We start from the raw sequence: 19,638 nt of genomic DNA on the forward strand, positions 1-19,638 counted from the left end.
TGCTCGTCCCTTGTCCACCGATGCCATCACCCCGTCATAGAAGGCCACCAAGTTGGTAAAGCACGATCTGCCCTTGGTGAAGCCATGTTGGCTGTCACCAACCACCTCCTTGCTCTCCATGTGCCTTAGCATGGTTTCCAGAAGAATCTGCTCCATGACCTTGCCAGGCACAGAGGTGAGGCTGACCGGCCTGTAGTTACCCGGGTCTTCCTTATTCCCCTTTTAAAAAATTGATGTTGATCTTGAGGAAGCTGTTGGGCACCAGTTCTGGTTCCATCATCGCTGCACCTTGCTCGGTTTCATCGAAGCTTGTTCTTCACCGATCAGGGTGATTCTTGCTGCAATACCTTTGATAGAACACAAAAGAACTACAGAAATGGTTACATACAGTTCAAATTATTGGCCGTTTTCACCTAAAATCAAATCTCCTTGAGGTACACATCGGACTTCCCCATCCTCCCGCATCACCCACCAAGTACACCCAGGTCCTTGAGCAAAAGCAATCCCACGCATGGGTTTCCCTTTGCCCAAGGGAGGAATCACCCAAACTGGTTTCCTCAGCGTATTCCTTAGATGCACCACAGGGACTTTATCACCCTCTACAGTATGTAACAGTTCAGATTGGGCAGGCCCACCTCGATTGGTGGACCGCCGAGTGTTAATAACCAGGTGGCTTTTGCTAAATGTGTACGCCAATTTTTGAAGGTCCCACCACCCATTGCTCTCAGTGTAGTTTTCAGCAGGCCATTGTACCGTTCAGTCTTTCCAGAAGCTGGTGTGTGAGAGGGGATGTGATATACCCACTCGATACCGTGCTCTTTGGCCCAGGCTGTTTCAGAAATGAGTCCCATTGTCTGACTCAGCTCTTTCTGGAGTGCCACATCACCAGAGAACTTGCTGCTCAAGGCCCAGGGTGGTGTTTCAGGCAGCAACATGGGGCACAGGATATGTTTCCAGCCACCAAGTGGTTGCTTCCACCATCGTAAGCACATAGCGCTTGCCTTGGCGAGTTTGTGGGAGTGTGATGTCATCAATCTGCCAGGCCTCTCCACATTTGTATTTCAGCCATCGTCCTCCATACCACACAGGCTTTAACTGCTTGGCTTGCTTAACTGCAGCACCTGTTGCACATTCATGGATAACCTGTGCAATAGTGCCCATGGTCAAGTCCGCCCCTCAATCACGAGCCCATTTGTATGTTGCATCTCTTCCCTGATGGCCTGAGGTACCATGGGCCCACCGAGCTAAAAGTAGTTCACCCTTATGCTGCCAGTCCAGATCCACCTGAGCCACTTCAATCTTAGCAGCTTGATCCACTCACTGGTTGTTTTGATGTTCTTCAGTGGCCCGACTCTTGGGTATGTGGGGATCTACGTGACGTACTTTCACAACCAGCTTCTCTAAGCGAGCAGCAATGTCTTGCCACGGTGCGGCAGCCCAGATGGATTTGCCTCTACTACATGGCTAGTTGCTCTGCTTCCGTTGCTTTAACCACCTCCACAGAGCGTTTGGCACCATCCATGAGTCTGTGTAGAGACAGAGCTTTGGCCATTTTTCCTGTTCAGAGATGTCTAAAGCCAGTTGGATGGCTTTTGCCTCTGCAAACTGACTTGATTCACCTTGACCTTCAGTGGCTTCTGTAACTCATGTTGTAGGACTCCACACAGCAGCTTTCCACTTCCGATGTTTTCCTACAACACGACAGGATCCATCAGCAAATAGGGCATACCACTTCTCATTTTCTGGTAGATGATTATATGGCGAGGCTTCTTCAGCACATATCACCTCTTCCTCTGGTGGCTTTCCAAAATCTTTGCCTTCTGGCCAGTCTGTGATTACTTCTAAGATTCTGGGGTGATTGGGGTTTCCTATTCAAGCCCGCTGTGTGATCAGTGTGAACCATTTACTCCACGTAGCATCTCCTGTTTAATTTGCCCAAAGGCTTGTCGTTGTTCAGGGCCCCATTTAAAGTCATTCTTTTTTTGGGTCACTTCATAGAGAGGGCTTACAACCGTACTGTAATTTGGAACGTGCATTCTCCAGAAACCCACAAGGCCCAAGAAGGCCTGTGTCCTAAAAAGACAAGACACATTTCATTCTCCATTTGTTAAAGGGTACAAGTCATCTCTGCAGAATCTGTCCTTTCTCCCCTCGTTCCCACCACATTTTACTCTGGGTGTGTGTGCACCCGTGCTCACTGTTCACGTTTTCTCTTCTCAGAGCAATCTCCTTCTGGCCATTCAGGACCCCGCTGGATGTCATGGACATGACACCTACATCATGATGAATGTGGGGGCAGAACTTGTAGCACCACCAAGGTCTCGTCTTCCAAACAGGCTGAACTCCAGCATTTGCAATGACACAAGAAGAAAAAAAAAAAAAACCCAACAAGCCAAGCTCACCAGCTACTCTGACAGAGATTGAATTGTGGGGTCACCTGGCCCAGTAACAGGGTTCAAGCTTCTCACTATCTTGGATTTGAAGGAGGCAACCAGGCAGATGCTGCTACCCAGCTCAGCCCTGTTGTAGGATGCATCCCTTGATATATTCCAGATGTGGGAGAGATTCACCTAACCACAGACCAGGAAGGGAAGAAAGTGTTCCTAGGACATTATTTCTCTCATCCTAATGCAGATATCTGAAAGGGATCCTACGAACTATCCTTCATAAGGACCTTGCCCCAACACCTCCACCACCAACACCGTGGTACCCAGAAGACTGAGGCGGCAACTGAGGAAAGGAGAAGTCCCCTTCTAGTGGGCTCTCTAGTGCTCTCCGCTTCTACACCAGGAGCTCAGACGAAACAAAAGAACAGTTCCTACGATGACCTAGATCTGAATGAACCTGGCTGATCCAAGGATGCCTTCTGTGTTTATTCACAAGCTTCACTGGTCCAAGCAGCGTGCCTGGCTCTCCAGAGCTGAGTGTACATCAGATATCTCCAACAAGCCACACAGGAACTTCTCTCTGAGGAATATACGAAGTGTCCAGGTGGAGAACCCTTCCTCCAACCTTCAGCACTTCACCATAGCTAACCACTGCAGCAGCCTGGAAAAGCCCTCCAGCAGCGCCCACTGAAACCCATTCACCTACCAATCACAGCTGCACTCACCTCTTTCCTTTCTCAGTACTGACAGCAACAGGATCATCTAGGAAGTTACACACAACTTAGGACAGCTGTGAAAGAAAAAGAAGAGTCAATTTGCTGCTTAGGCAGATGAACCCTCACGGGGATGTGGAGGTGGCTGCCAGGAAACATGCACCTTCTAAGTAAAAACATGAAAAATAAGAGCATTTGCAAAGAATTTCTATAAAGTGGGAATTCAGAATATAGGCCTACTTTCTTTTTTTGCCACACATTTGAAAAAATGACCACATTTATCACAGGAAATATCCACAGAAGGCTCAAAACCACTGTAACCATCTGATTTCCACTGGAAAGCACAGTACTTTTCTTAAGAAGGTATCAAAGATGGGACCCACGAGCAGCATTGGGGGAAGAAGTGGGGTTAAAACACCGAGCTACTCAGGAGATACCAAAAGGAATGAGGAAAGGGGGCGATGATGAAAGAGAGATACCTTAGAGAGGAACGCACAACTGTTACGTGCATCAGCTGTGGAGAGGGTGTCATGAAAAGTCATTATCTTCCCATCTGAAGCCCTTGGGGTGTTACAAACATAGCAGATTGGGACCTATGACATAAGATGCATCAAAAGAAAAGACACACCTGCCTGGAGATCATCTCTGCCGGGACTCGAACCCGGAACCTCTGGATTAGAAGTCCAGCGCGCTCGTCCATTGCGCCACAGAGACCTCACCATGAGTACAGCATCGGCATCAGAACTGAAAAATCCCACCCCCCTGCATCACCGGAGGGGTCTCAACACCCCATTCTCATGGTATGGCACAGCAGTAGCGTGAAAACCCGGTACCCAGATCAATCTTCCTTGCAAATCAACATCTCCAGGCATCCCTTTCTTCCACAGGGATGGGCAATAACTCTGGGTATGATCTATATCTCGCTCAGCAGCAGGGATGCAGCAAAAACCTGGATGCAGGCTTCTATCTGCGTCTCCGGCAACCTTTTCGCAGCATCTCTAGCTCGACTGGGGGCAGAGCTAAATCCTGGAGCAGAGTTAATTGCTGCATCTCCCTCAGCATCATCACAGCATCCTCGCCATAGAAGCCACGAGAGATAAAGATGAAAGAGGATTTAGCTTCCATCACTGAACACTGACAATGATGAAGAAAGCTGTTTGTCATGATGAAAAAATGCAGAAACCTGTGATTTGAGCAGAGAAATAAAAGAAAAAGCAGCTATCATGTTTGTATTTTAAGCTGTCAATCGAGGGTTTAGTGCTTCTCCGTGTGCATCTTCCACTGGAAAAAAATTAAGACGACATCAAAACAACAGGAAATATCCTTTTACATCCACTAAGCTATCAAACAATGGATCAAACTCCATGACAGGATTCCCTGCTGTGAACAAACACATTTTGCATTTCTAAACTGCATTAATTTTAGAGTGTTGTTTACTCCTAAACATTAATTAGCTCTCACTTAGGGACAAATGTGAAAGACGAGAAGCTAACTGCAATATGACTTGCTTAGAAGAATGAATGCCACCTGAGACCATAAGCTTCTACTTCAGGGTCAACACAACCTGAAGATGCAACCTGAGCCAGCTCTTACAGGCTGGGAATACCCCATACCAACGATAAAACAACAGATGTACCCTTTGATGGGACCAGAACCACGGCCAGAACTGCAACTGACCACAGACTAGGACAAACCCCACCACCAGCTGTACGGGACACCAGTTCAGACCAACAAGGATCACCGCACCACTGACCGTGTATGTATCAACCACACGGGACAAGCACACGACAATTATGCAAGCACCAGTAACACCAGTTAGCCCACTCTCCTTAAGATGAAAAATTTGATAGAGTCTATGATTCTATTCCACAATTCCAACTGTGTTGTCACATACACAACCCCTGCCTTCCTCTTCATCTGTGTCCTCCATGCATTAGGCTGGGGCACCGCTATGCACACAGCTAAAATATAATAAAATGATATATAATATAAATTCCCTTGGTAATTCTGTACTCAGCACCCTTGACCCCCTCCTCAGCTGGCAAAGAAGTGACTTTTACACAAATGGGGCTATGAAGTCATGTGGTGCTAACGAGAAGAGGCACAGTACTAAAAACCTCAGCACATCTAACGCAAAACCAAAGAATTTGGGTTTCCTTTTACTGATGCTCTGGAGCTTTACAGTTTTATAGTTGTCTTGACATGTAAAATCCAGCTGGAAGTGGTGGGGAAGAAGGTGGGGGTTTAACTTCTATCAGACAAAACCCTTCCCGCTGCAAGAGATAGCCAGTAAATCGATAATCCTTGAAATAATGACTCTGTGATCCAACTGCGGTGCCAGTGTAATCCCACCGGTACCTTGAGAAAACATGAAGTCTAGAAAACGCCTATCTACAGAGCAAACAAAGGCCGCGCTTAAAAAAAAAGTCATATAATAAATCTTAGATAAAGTTATAAAGCACCAATATAGAACAGAAAGGAAGAAAAATCTCACTGTGTGTGATCCTCATAGGAGGAGACAACACCAACTCTTCTAACGTGATTTTGGGAGGCTGCACCTCAAAAGTCATTAATAGTTTTGCCAGCAAGTAGAAAACCTAGAGAGGAAGCATTAAATCGCACAAACCTCAGAAGAACGACCGTGGCTTTATGGGCAGCCACATCCCGGGAACTGGTGGGTTTTGAAAGAACCCCTGTTCCTCCTGACTGGAGCTGGACTGGGGTTTGTTGCAGTTCTGCAACCCGCCTCTCCCTTCTGACTGCTTACGCTCTTGCAAGTCTTCGGCTAACGTGTAGCCCAAATTTTCAGCAGCCAACCAGCATTCAACATCCAGAGGAAAGCCTGCTCCTAACAACCCTAATTGCACCAGAAACAGGAAGGGTCTACGAGTTGGAGCAGGTCGTTAGTGCTGAGCCATTAAAAAAAAAAAAATCTCTTTGCACACCTAAATAAACAGCACCAGAAAATCCATATCGGGACTGTTTTATGGTGTCCATGGCTAAAGGATTTATGGTATACGCTACCCTATTACCTAATAAAGCTTTCTCCAAGAGTCACCAAACAGCCAGTCCCACCAAGCTAAGGATGAAGTTTTAAAGCTGCGTGCTTGCAGGACGCAAAGCCCATAACCTATGTATCCAAAATGGGGAAGGGTTTTCCCCAAATCCTTACAATTTGCAAGGTATACTCTTGTCTTTTCCCTAAATTTGTAATCCCTTCTTTATTGCTCTTTTCTTCTTTTGCCAGCCACATCAGAAGCATCCAAAAGGCGGCCAGGTACCTGGCACTTGATTTGACCATCACATCACACACATCTTCAAAGCCTCCAGTGCCTTTCTGAGCCTCGCTTTGTCTGTGGACTGTGACTGGGCTCATCTAAAACACGTTCATCAGCGACTCCTGCATTTTGCTCCCCCTAATAATTAGCACATCATCGTGAGACAGAGCTGGTTTCGGAAGCTTCTCCCTTCGGTGCCACGGGCTAGCGTTGGTGGCTGTACTGAAGCTTGCTGGGCACAATTCAGCAAGTGGCTGATTTTTCAAGTTTACAGTTCAATTACAGTGGATGGTCTTTTAAAAAGCAGCTCAGCTGTCATCTTTGTGTCTGAATTAGATATATACAACTGTTTGATTTGCATTTTGCTGGAGTTAGTCCCCACAGGAGTTATTTTTGCATCCCAGATAAGATAGATGAAGCAAGAGGGTACGACTGGCTCCTGTCGGGAGGCTGCAGCAATAACCACGGGGTAAAAAGAGGAGGGAGAAGAGCTGACATCTCACAAGAGGGAGCAGGTTGGATCCAACTCAAAGTGGAAAATTAAAAGTGACACTGGCCCATATGCAGGCTGAAAGACACCTATGGCCTATCCTTGTAATTGCTGTTGGGGAAATCATTGCAGAACCGAGACTGACATCATGCAGAGCGTAAACACAGACTAAAAGACACCAAGGCAGTGACAGAAAAGAACCTAGTGGAAACCCCAAATCCAACACCTTTTGCCTACAGAGCACTGATTTAAGAGTTGTGGAGCAGAGCATTCCTCTTTACCCTGTTTTTCGGATGGAGCAGATTGAGTTGGCCAAGACCAGATGCTGGAAATTCGGAGCACTACCTGGGTCTGCCTTTCATGTCACCACCTACAGAAGCATATCCCCGATGGGGATCTCGAGCAAGCAGCCAGGGGATGCTTGGAACAACAGGGGTGCCCAGCATGGGTGGATTTACCCAAGAGGCTAGGAACACGTCCTCAGCTGGGATCCTCAAAGTGGCTGCAGGAGGGAGGGACACCCCAGGTCTAAGACAGACCATGTTCCCACCTCAGGGCAGTGCAGAGGAAACACTGTCCTCTATGTGGCACGCTCAGAAGGGCTGAGCTCCAGCCTGGCAGGACCTGGGGTGGCCAAGGTCAGCTTTGCCACCATCTTAGCAGGGGCCAGAGACTGTGCGTAAGCCCCCGTGGTCATCCACACCACCGGCTCTTCAGGTACAACTAATGACAACGAGATCTGGTTGGCACCCCATCCCTACTGGCTTGAGGTAACTGGAACATCTAATTTTGGCTCTCACTTGGGCACTGGGAATGAAACCAACATTGTACTCAGAAGGGAAGCCACCTGTAAAGCAGCAAACAGCGTGCGCAGAGCTCACCAGTCACTGGAGACGCCACCCCACATCAACAGATGGAGATCAAGTGGTACCACAGCCCCACAAAGAAGTTGGGACCTTCCAGACCCCAGGCCTGGAAACCTCTACTGCAAAAACCAAGGATAAAATGTTGCCCTTCACTATCCTGCTAGGACCTTCCCAAACTTAGTATGCAAATTTCATCAGCAAGATAGTGTTTCTAAGAAATCTCTGTCCTAGAGCCTACAGCAATGATACTTTGATTTGAAGCACCCACCCAGAAGGCAAAACCAGTCCCCCTTTCTTTATTCTCCACATAAAACTGGTATTAGCGATCTGTGCATGCTGCTAGCATCAGAAGACGCAAAAAGCTTTTAGGTGTGATGAAGCTTGATGTCTCCGGCAGGACAGAGCCATTCATAACAGATAATCAGGGCAGATTTTAGGGTCAATGGACTGGAACATCTCCTTGCTTCCAAGGAATGCCAATCCGCCTAATTCTAACAAAGCATTATGTTATTTTTCACTAAAAACAAACAAAAAAAATTGTATTTTACCCCTAAAACTACTTATCTAGCAGCAACTTGCCATCCTCCCCCAGCATTTCCCAGCACCAGAGCAGGCTGCCTTGTGCCAACTGCTTGCCCAAGCTCTGCGGAGTCCCTTCCACCCTCCGGCTCTTTCTATTCACAACGTTTCAGGTTTTGCCTCTTTTCTCTAAGAAAAACCCCCCTCAAAGGATTCGTGGGGTAACCCAACTCCTGTCTCTCACTGTGGTGGTTTAGCCCAAGTCACTGCACAGTTTCTTGGATGGGGAGAGAAATTGCAAAGAAAGGAAAACTCATGGGTTGAGATGAAAACAGTTTACTAAAATAGCAAAGGAAAACTACAAAAATAACAGAATATAAGGATATTAATGTATACGAAATGAACTACGTACGATTTCGCACCACCCAACGTGCCAATAACCGACACAGCCCGTCCTGAGCAGCGATCAAACAAAACCGAGCAGCCAGCGAAGGAGGGAAAGGGAGCCAGCAAGAGAGAGGGAACGATGCCAGCGAGGAAGAGACGTGGAAGAAGAATAGCATGTCCCCCTCATCGGCAATCCCCACTTACACGCTGAACACGACGTTTACGGCATGGAATACTCTCTTTGGCCAGTTGGGGTCAATTATTCTGTCTCTTTCTCCCAGCTTCCTGCATCTGCACATTAGTGAGACTTGGAAAGCCTGACTGTCCTCAGCCTCATTAACAACAACTCATACCGTGAGGGTGTTTTATCAACATTCTTCACATCCAAAACCCAAAACACCGGCTACTGAGAGGAAAACCAACTCCATCCCTGCCGAAACCAGGACACTCACGCTTGTTACTCAGCCTGTTGTACCCACCTCTGCAGGAACTGTTCCTTCCAGCAACAACCTGGTAGTTTCTTGCTGCCCGTGTCCCCTTCCACACCCACCCGGGACACCGCTTCGGTGTGCCCCAAATGGGCCCCGGCCCCGCTTCTGGCAGCTCGCTGCAGGCCTCGCCGGCCCCATGGGGCAGAGGCCTCCCCGCCGGCGCTTCTCCCCCGGGGGCCACGCACAAAGCCCCGCACCCGCGGCTCCGGACCCCCCATCCCCGTCCTCTCCAACTTTTCCTGGCTCTGTCTTCGCTTGTGCCTCTTCTCCCTGGATTCCTCCCTCTTTATTTTTTTTTTTTCCCGGCGCTTCCCCGCGCTCCCTTTGTCCCCTCTCGGACTGCCCTTTCCGCCCGGGCCGGCCGGGGTTTCCATGGGAATGGGGGCGGTGGCGGCGGGGAACCGGCGGGGAAGGGAAGGGGCGGGCGGAGGAGCAGCGCTGAGGGCTGCGGGGTCGCGGTCCCGCAAGGCCCGGGGACCACGCACACCCCCTTCCCGCGGCTGAGCCGGGGTCTCAGCACCCAGGCAGCCCCTCGAAGGGGATTTACTCACTGGGACCTGTTTGTGGAGGCGTGGGTTTGTTGGTTTGGTTTTTTTTTCCCTCCACTGGAAGGGAAAATAAAGACAAAACAAGCAAAATACAACGTGGAAGGTGGCCAGAGGCAGGGAGGAGAGGAGAGGAGCCCATCGTGGCAGCAGAGCTGCTGTACAGCTTCCAGTAAAACCAGAGAGTGCCTCTGCCCACCGTGGTTTGCCAGGCAGATGCACAGCAGATGGGTGGAATAAATAAATGCTGGGGTGTAATAATCACAGGATCTTTAAGGCTGGAAGAGACCTCCAAGATCATCAAGTCCAACTGTCAACACACCATGACCATGCCCACTAAACCATGTCCTGGAGCACCACGTCCACACGTTCTTTGAACACCTCCAGGGATGGTGACTCCACTGCCGCCCTGGGCAGCCTGCTCCAGTGCCTGACCACTCTGTCAGTAGAGAAGTGTTTCCTAAAATCCAACCTAAACCTCCCCTGCTGCAACTTGAGGTCATTTCCTCTCATCCTATCACAAGTCATTTGTGAGAAGAGACCAACACCCACCTCCCTACACTCTCCTGTCAGGTAAAGGAAGTAAACAAGAAGGAAAATGCATAAGCAACACCCTCTGTTATGGCCATCAGCTGGGATCTTGCTTGAGTTTATGGTTCTTGCATTACTCTTATTCTTTTATTCCTCAAGGAAAAAAAAAATTAAGAGGTATCTCAATGTTTTAATTTAATTTACCTTACAAAGAGAAGGTAGAAGGGAGGTCTCCAAGGAGGTTTAGTCAGACAGCAGGCCCAAACTGCCTCTGCAGATCCAATTGTCACCTAGCGTCTCTGAGCTTTACCAATGCAAAAAGGACCAAGCGGCCACATCTCATCTTCACAGCCCTTCTCCCTCTTAGCGACACAGCTCACCGATCTGTCTGCAAACAGTTCCTCTGCCTCTACAGCTGGGACTCTGGAAGTCCTTCCCTTCCTCCTTCTACTCGCAGAAGAGTTCCTGAACTTTAGAGGCCTACAAGAAAATTAAATGTATAGAGACATCTCTATCCAGGTAGAACAAGATAGGTACAGAAAAGGCTTCTATTTCCAACAGAAATGAAAAAGAGTTTAAGTTAACCAAAAAGGTGCAGCTATTTCTGCTCTGCATAATGCGCTTACACCAGAGGACAGTGAAGATGAAGAAATGTTGGGTTTTCTTTTTTTTCCCACTCAGTACAAGCAAAGAAGGTGTCAAAGATTCTCCTAAGGCCAAACAGCTTTTTGTCAGCATGTTCTGCCCAGTTGTCCTAACACCTTGTCTTTTCCCTTCCATTCCCCCTTCCTCCTGTCTGAGAATCTCCCCTTGCTTCCCTTGGGCTCAGTCTTCCAGTGGCTCATGTCACCTGCTATGACTAGGTAGCTCCATCCTGCCATGAAAGGGCTCGTGGGTGGCTCCTATCAGCACTTTCACAGGAGTATGGAAAGAAAGCATCTGTGGGGTGGAAGAAGCTCTTTGTCAACAGAGTCAACCCACCTGCAGCTGTGCCTCCCCACATCAGACTCAGCACCCTTCCAGCCAGGCATGGAGCACCTGCTTTGGGTGGGGCTGGGCTAGATGACCTAGTAGCCAACATAGGCTACTCAACAATGTTATGGAAGGTTAGACCTCAGGCTGGGAGATGCATCTCAAGGAGGAAGGGAAGACCAAAATCCCATGTGGCTCATCCCATCTTGTTACTGGGAGAGATGCCTACCTGCTATTTCCCTGAGGAGCATTCACAGCTCAGCATCTTCCCAAGCCTCATGGCTCACTTTGAGTCTGGCTGTCATGGGAGAGCATAAAAAAATTCCTCCTCCCTCCACATGAACTGAATGCATCTCTTAAGTCCCCAATTGCCCTGTGGCCAGGTCCCAGGAGACCAAGATCTGCATGTGCCGATGTCCCTATTTCCAAGGACCAGGAAAGCAAACTTGTGGAGCAACGCGGATGCAAGTATAGCAACTCCCTTCAGTCATCCCTCTGCCGAAAAAGGGTTCAGAGGGTGGCCAGCAGGTTTATGAGGATGGAGAAAGCAATGGGGAGACACGTTGGTAGTAGTGGCAGCACACTGCAGACTCTTCACAAGGGTTTCACCTGTGAAACTCATTGCTGCAGGGCAGCAGTGGGTCCAAAGGTCTTCAGGAAGCTGAAACAAGCCCTGGGCATTTATCTGGCTAGCAGGAGTGGGCATAAGTCTGCTGATGCTGAACAGGATTTCTTTTTCCTCTCATCCAGAGAGGAGAAGGACCCCTACATAGGGGCTAGGATCTCAGAACGGGCAAATGAAATTACTCTGGAGGACACCAACTTCAGGAGAAAGCTGATGTATTCAAATACTGAGGTTAAAAAGGCTGGAAAGGGGGTGCTCACGGGTCTCAAAGCTCTTGTGGCTGGTTTGCAGAACCAGAGGGTGGACAAGAGTCTGCATGACTGCTGGGTGTCCTCTCTGCCCGGTCCCCATTTCACTGGGGCTCTGTCCTTTCTGCTGCTGGTGGTAAGGATCTCTGTAGGCAATGCTGTGTCAGAAGAGGCTGAACTGCTCTTTTACATCCCATTTATCTCTCCTAGTACACCTGAGCCATGCTGGAGGAAGAACCTTTGCAAGTCCACAACCTAACCTCCTGTTCGGGGCTCAGCTTCCACCAGAACTAGATCATATTTTGGGATGCTCTGACCATGAAGAGCTTTGTGGCAAGTCTTAATCACATTTTATTCCCTCTCTAACATCCCCTTATGCTGTGCTTTAGTTGTTCTGTTCTCACGTATGCCCACTTGGTGCCACTGTTACTCCATGTTTTGCTCTGTAGCAAAGCAGCAGGTGTGAGAGCAGGGAAAAAAAAATGTTCAGGCCAAGAAGGAAGTTTGGGAAAATAAAATGGAGTTGTCACAAGACTCATGGAGACACTTACTGCAAAGTTTTCCTACAGCAAGGCCATTTCTTCATGCAATGGAGAGGTAGAGGGGTGCTGGTCCTCCAGGCCATGGGAGCTCAAGCACTACACCAACATCAGCTCTAACTGCTCCCTCAGCAGTCTCAGATATCCTGAGTGTTAGGACCAAAAGGATGAGGCTCACGTGTTTAGCTAGGAGCAAGCTGGGCAAGCGGCTGAAGGAGTCCAGAACTGGCTCAGCGTAAAGGCGCTTCCTGCCTGCATAGTCCACCACGGCAGTAAGGTAGGGGTTTGACAGGCAGCCAGCATCTCAAACTCTTTGAGGCAGTTTACGGAAGATCTTCACATGCAGGTGCAAACTGGCCCAGAGGTAGTCCTGCAGGGGCACACAGAGTTTATCCCCAAGAAGCAATCATTTCCCACAGCCTTGCAGGACATACACCAGTCTGATCCTTTGCTCTTCACTGTTCCTTGTATTCCCCAAGTCCAGCATGAGCACCAGAGAGGAACGCGGGCGTGAGTCAGGATTTGCTGTATGCTGGGACACGGTGCTTTGCCTCTGTCAGGCTGTGCCAAGGGTGAGACTGAGCTTGTGTTGCCAACAGGCACATACACCCACACAGAGCCAGCCACACTCATCAGCACAGGCAGAAAACACAGAACTCAAACAGCGCCAACGGCCTCGTGCTGATCCTCTCTCCAGCTGATCACAATGAAAGCCCATTAGTGGAAAAGACATATAAACATGTAGATCCCTTCAGTAATTTATGGTGTAAATAAGGCCTAAAAGAAGCTTGCAGGTATAGTACGTCATAGTTCCCTTTATCGGACAAACTAGCACCGTCTCATAACAGCAAGTGAAGCCGAGCTCGCAATCATGTCATTGTTATAATTATAGGCTCGATGCTTTCTGGCATCTCGCCTAGTTAATGTTACAACTGAACAACTAGAAGCACTGTAACAGGATGAATAAACCTGAGCTTGTCTGTAGCAGCATGAAGTAACAGGGACGAAGCAGCTCACCTCTTTGTCAGTAAGGTCTCAGCAGCAGTCCCAGATCCAGGCTTGACTCCGTAGCCAGAACTGGCATCGGCCAGTGCAATCAGGCACCTGCAAGCATGGATGGGAAGAAGCCCAAATCCTCACAGGGCATTGCCCTGATGGGCAGCTTTTAACAGGCTGGACCATTACTTGCCAGCCCCAGGCCAGTGGAAAGGGGAGTGATCTCCCCACAGCCCTCCCAGACTGCAGCCCGCAGTTCATACCATCCTTATTTCGCTGTGACCGTAAGATGACATTATCCTGCTTCTTCCTAAATACACGACTTCAACCTGCCCAAGATTTTCTAGATCTTTAACAACAGTTTTAACACCTGCAGCCAGTGAGATATGCAATGCCACTGCAAAGATTCCTTTTGGTTTTTTTATATATTTCTCTCTATATCTGTGCATAAAATCGTTTGCACTGCTAGCCCTGCTTTTCATTGATATTTGAGCTTCCTAAACAGCCACCTGTGTTTCATAGCTCAATAACAGCTACTACTGCTAAGTTCTCCTTCTCCCATTTTGAAGAACACACAAGTTCTGCCTCACTTGCAAGCCTATTGCATGGTTTGTGACTGCAGTTCTCCCGGACCACACTCAAAACGTTGTCACAATTTGCATCACCTCTGCACAGCTTAAAAATGTGGTTTTAATTGTTACAAGCCATCTCTATCTCTGTGAGTTTTAGAGATCCATGAAAGACCAGGACAAGGCATTGACCACTCAGCAAGGAGTCAGCCACACATGCTGAGCGTGCAGTACATTCAACACAACCAAGGGTTGCACCAATAAAAGACCTGCGAGCTAGGTGAGGATGAAGCTAGTGCATTTATTAACAGTGATTTCTAAAGGCACTGCAAGCAATTGCACCTGCTGACTTCAAAGGGTCTGTGCCATCCCAATATTTGTTCCTCATCTGCAAACCGAAGGAGTTTGGGGGAAGACTGGCAGAAGGCGTGCTCTGGATGTGATAATCAAGCCCTGGTGACAGCTCAATTTATCACGAAGCAAGTTTCAGCATTTTGACTCAGGAGAACAGTCCCCCTCGCTGTTGCTTGCTTTTTATTCCCAAAGAAAAATCTCCAAAGAGATTGCCGGCGACGGCTCTCTTTGCATTCCTGGCGCACACTCAGCTAGCCAAGCAAGTCTGTAAATAATTGAACGCCCATCATTCCCTTTGCAGTCCCCGCCAGCACCAGCTTAGTTTCCTCTCAACAGTAAATATTTAGTGAGGAAACCAATCAAAAAAAAAAATCTTAATTTGGATAAGAAAATTTAAATGCTTTTCCTAGATCTTGTATCCGATTATCTCTGGCATCCATTCTGCCTTTCTTAGACAGCGTTTCTCAGGGTAGGTGCTGTACCAGGAGATAATTATGGAGGATCACAGAAGCAGTTCAATTAGCTGCAGCTAATGCTTCTTATTAGCATTTTGCTGGAGCTTGTGGAGTTTTTCAGCTGAAACAGATAAACAAGCTCAAACATTCACATACCAAAGCTCAGCCAAAAACACAAACAAAGGAACATTCTTCCTCCTGAAGAATGTCAGAAAAACCACAGAGCAGCACATGAGCAGCAGGGGCTGGCTGCAAACACGGGCAGTATTATCGCACAGCTCTCAGAGCACGAGTGCAATGCCTGGACTTTGTGAGCTTCAGCAGCTGGGCAGGAGCACATCTGGGTCACAGAGCACAGCTGGAGCCTGCTGTCGTAAGGGAGCGAGTCCTAGCACCAGATCAGACATCCAACTGGACATAAGACACGCTCAGAGGGCCTAGGGGAAACCCAGTGCCTGCTGTGGTGCATAATATATCCAGACACCCAACCTGATCCCTCGCCACTCGGTATGATTAGCGCCTCTTTTGGAAACGTGAGCTCGGATGAGGATGCTCCATTTCGGATACCCATCTCCCACCCACTGTGTTGAGTCTTTGTCCATCACAGCCTCCACATCAGATAATTCATTTCATGAACTTGACAGCTTCTGCCTTCACATCAGCCACATTTCCTATGTCCATAAGAAGCTTCTTCGCAGCGTCCTGCTTCTGATACGAGAAAAGTGAATTCAATTTTCAGTGCAAATGAACCCTGACCACTTTGTAACATGCCCCCATTTGGGAGCATAGTGTTCTGGCTTAAGCACCTTCCGCTGTTTCCCACCTCAACTTCTGTTTAGGAAGCAATCAGACACTGTTATATCTTGCAGTTTGTGAGGTCAAACACACCAAACACTTTTATTCTTTTTTTTTTTTTTTTTTTTCTAGGACTGGCTGTCGCTCTCCCTGTGCGTTAGCCCCTGCAGCTCTTTATCCATGCTAATTGCTGTGGTCATTTTAGACTTACTCTCCTGGATCACATACTCAGCTGCCTTCCTTTCTTCATCTCTTCTTCATCCAAATTTTGTTCCAGTCAGTTCCTCCTCTCCTTTTTTTCCATCTTAAAGGGCCTTTTCTTACTCCCTTCAAGAAAGGGCATTTAAATCAATCTTATGAAATAAACCACCTGTTTTGTGACTTCAGAGGTGGAAAGTCAACTGTTATTCACCACCTACAAAAACATCTGAGAAGAAATTGTGTACTGCAGAGGAGCAATGTTCTCAAAGAAGCACAGTGACCCACCTGTTCCCCTCAGAAGAGGGTCTCTGATGACAATAACTGATCTTTTTTCTCAATGGAAGTAGTTTTCGTGGAGGGCATAGGCTGACTTAACCTCACCAACACCTCCAACCTCAATGGACCATCATCCTCATCATTGTCTTGTTCTACTTCCAGAGCCTCATACCTGTTGTACAAGGACACCTGGGAGGGTGTGGTAGTCACAGAGATGCGCCTGCTGCACCCAGCAGGAAGTCACTACATTCTGCTGGGTGGAGAGGGGACAAGGAATCCTCTCAGCACAGGCTGAGAGAGCTGGGGCTGTTCAGCCTGGAGAAGAGGAGGCTCCGGGGAGACCTAAGAGCGGCCTCCCAGTGCCCAAAGGGGGCTGCAGGAAAGACGGGGAGAGACTCTTCAGCAGGGCCTGGTGTGACAGGACAAGGGGTCATGGTTTTAAAATACAGGGAGGTAGATTCAGATTGGATATTGGGAAAAGTGTTTTACACTGAGGGTGGCGGAGCACTGTCCCAGGCTGCCCAGAGAGGCGGTGGATGCCCCATCCCTGGAAACATCCCAGGCCAGGTTGGCCGGGGCTCTGAGCAACCTGATCCGGTTGGAGATGTCCCTGCTGCTGGCAGGGGGTTGGGCTGGGTGGGCTTTGAAGGTCCCTTCCAACCCAAACCATTCTGTGATTCTGTATCATGTGTCCCATCTGCCCGACAAGCCTGCATCCCCTGCAAAGGCAGGGCGCGGTTCCAGAGTCAGACTCCTCCCCAGCCCCCCAGACGCCCCCCAACCCGCTCACCTCCTCCCGAAGCTCTGCCCCGAGCTGCGGAGCCCTCTCCCCGGCCGCACCTCCCACCGCCTCAGGAGCTGCCTGAGCCGCGGACGCAGCCTCCCGCCAGGCAGAGGCCGTTCCTCCCCGACCGAACCGGTAGAGCCGCCGGAAACACCGCAACAGAGCTCCGGCACCGGTTACACCGCGTTTAAACCTGGCGCCGCCGCGCTCCGTCCCGCCCAGGTCTCGCCGGCCGCTCTCGCGAGAGCTGCGGGTTCCCGCCCGCCGCCTTCCCGGGGTTCCCCCTCCCGCTGCGGGTGCGGGCGGCGGGAAGGGAGAACGGGGAAGGGGGTCGCTGGAAGGGGAGCGCGGGGTTTAATGGAAAATCGCCGGTGGGGGGAGCCGCGTTCAGACCCCTCCGTTAGCGAGCAGAGGCCCGGCCCGCAGCACGGCCCTCGGGGTTCTCCGCACCGCCAGGACGAGGTGTCACCAAGATGGCGGAACCCTGCTCCCCACCCACACCCCGCGCTGGCTGCGCCCGCAGCTTCCACAGTGGCCTGCCGCGCTGCCCTGGCTGCCGTCCTTCCTGTGCCGTTTCTGACAGGTTCTTGTCACAGGGTCCAGAGGAGGCCACGCAGATGCTGAGAGGGCTGGAGCAGCTCTGCTGTGAGGCCAGGCTGAGAGAGCTGGGGCTGTTCAGCCTGGAGAAGAGGAGGCTCCGGGGAGACCTGACCCCAGTGCCTAAAGGGGGCTGCAGGGAAGACAGGGAGAAAGTTTCCAGCAGGGCCTGGTGTGACAGGATGAGACGTGATGGTTTTAAAATAGTGGGGGGTAGATTCAGATTGGATATTAGGAAAAATGTTTTACGCTGAGGGCCCACTGTCGGGGCAGGCAAAAGAGGCTTTCAGGTCTCCAGGTGGAGAGGGGAAACTTGCAGTGTTAATGTTTGAGGGCCCCACTGGCCCTTACAGCAGCCAGGAGAGGGCCCAGGGCATTTTTACCTTTGTTTCGATGCCCCATCCCTGGAAACATTCCAGGCCAGGTTGGACGAGGCTCTGAGCAACCTGATCTGGTTGGAGATGTCCCTGCTCCTTGCAGGGGGGTTGGAGTGGATGGGCTTTAACAGTCCCTTCCCACCTAAACCCTTCTGTGATTCCATGATTCTATACTGGAATCACCAAAGCAGTGGAAAGTCCCTTGAACAGAGGTGTGATGCGACAGGTTTGAACTGATAAGCAATTGCTTTTTTCTTCTCTTGCAGGTGGAGGAGATTGTCACCTAAGGAACATGATAGCAAGGCAGGGCCGATAGCAGTGCAGTCTGGTTGAGGATCCAAGCAAGCAGCCCCTGAAGACCAGGATGGGATGTCCAGACAGAAACATGCTTCAATGTCTCTTGTCGGACTGAGACATCCCAGATAAAGCCCTTATCTGGCCTTTTCTCCAATCAATGTGATGCTTCAGTCTCATTCCCAGAGCACAGCAGAGGCAGGCACCAAGGGAACAGCCTTATCGCGTCATTCGCTACAGCCCAAGGAAGCTGGATTTTTCCACCCAAAGGTGAGTGTGGTAGGTGCAGCCTTGTCCCAGCTGCCGCGTTTTGGCTTTGCAATGTGCCCAGCCAGCCTGGGGAGGCATCAAATCATCGAATTGTAGAATGGTTTGGATGGGAAGGGACTGTTAAAGCCCATCCAGTCCAAGCCCCCGGCAAGGAGCAGGGACATCTCCAACCAGATCAGGTTGCTCAGAGCCTCGTCCAACCTGGCCTGGAATGTTTCCAGGGATGGGGCATCGAAACAAAGGTAAAAATGCCCTGGGCCCTCTCCTGGCTGCTGTAAGGGCCAGTGGGGCCCTCAAACATTAACACTGCAAGTTTCCCCTCTCCACCTGGAGACCTGAAAGCCTCTTCTGCCTGACTTAGGACAGGAGAGGGCAGCAAACCGCTCCTGCTGAAGGAGGGGAAAGCCGGTAGGAAGAAGCAGCGTGAGGTCTCCATTTGGGGATGTTTTGCTGTTTGCTGTTAAAAACTGAAGCCAGAATCAATTTCTGTTGCTCTTACAAGAAAGGTTTACTGCAACCAAAATGTTTGGAGCAGAGCCCCAAACCGTGAACCTCCTCCCACCAGATACTCCCAAGAGCTGGACCTTTTAAAAGATGCGATGCAGATGACGCTCACGTTTTGGTTGCCAGGACCCCACAGCTCCCAGCCTGGCAAATACCAGCCCCCTACTTCTGTCTCCACTGGTAAATTAAGGAGTGTCAGATGTTCCTTGACACAGGGACTCTGTCAGCCTCAGTACTACATCTATTGAACAGTTTCCAGCAGGTTTTTGGCCACGCCATGCCCATTCTCTCAAATAATTTCCACTCACAAGGGAGGCTCTGGTTGGGAGCTCCCAGGAGGCTCTGGTTGGGAGCATCCTACTCTGAAGAGCGTTTAACAGATACAAACCCCACCATCACCATTTAGCCTGCGTACCTGAGAGTGGTCCCAGGAATGTTTAATTTTCTAACACAGATGTGCTAATCCCACTGCATCCTAGTGTCCATCCTTAGGATCATTGATTCCTAGTCCACGTGGAGCCAATTTTAGAGCCTCAACGCCTTCTGTAAGGGACGCAGAAGCTCTGCTGAGCCCT

At 49.6% G+C, this 19,638-nt stretch overlaps 1 long non-coding RNA gene and 1 other non-coding gene across 3 annotated transcripts; both read right to left on the minus strand.

The window, feature by feature from the left end:
* Positions 1–232: 232 nt before the first annotated feature.
* On the minus strand, positions 233–9,256 carry LOC147597301 (uncharacterized). Of its 2 annotated transcripts, none has more exons than XR_015261264.1 (3): positions 9,120–9,256; positions 3,113–3,177; positions 233–368 (listed from the first exon to the last, which is right to left on the minus strand). It is a non-coding gene; the product is annotated as an uncharacterized LOC147597301 (long non-coding RNA). The 2 variants fall into 2 exon arrangements; XR_015261265.1 differs by having other exon boundaries at positions 3,113–3,693.
* On the minus strand, positions 3,741–3,814 carry TRNAR-UCU (transfer RNA arginine (anticodon UCU)). Its single transcript has one exon. It is a non-coding gene; the product is annotated as a tRNA-Arg (tRNA).
* Positions 9,257–19,638: the final 10,382 nt, after the last annotated feature.

The sequence above is a fragment of the Chlamydotis macqueenii genome, chromosome 28, assembly GCF_036417535.1.
Source record: "Chlamydotis macqueenii isolate bChlMac1 chromosome 28, bChlMac1.mat, whole genome shotgun sequence".
Classification (NCBI taxonomy): Eukaryota; Metazoa; Chordata; class Aves; order Otidiformes; family Otididae; genus Chlamydotis; species Chlamydotis macqueenii.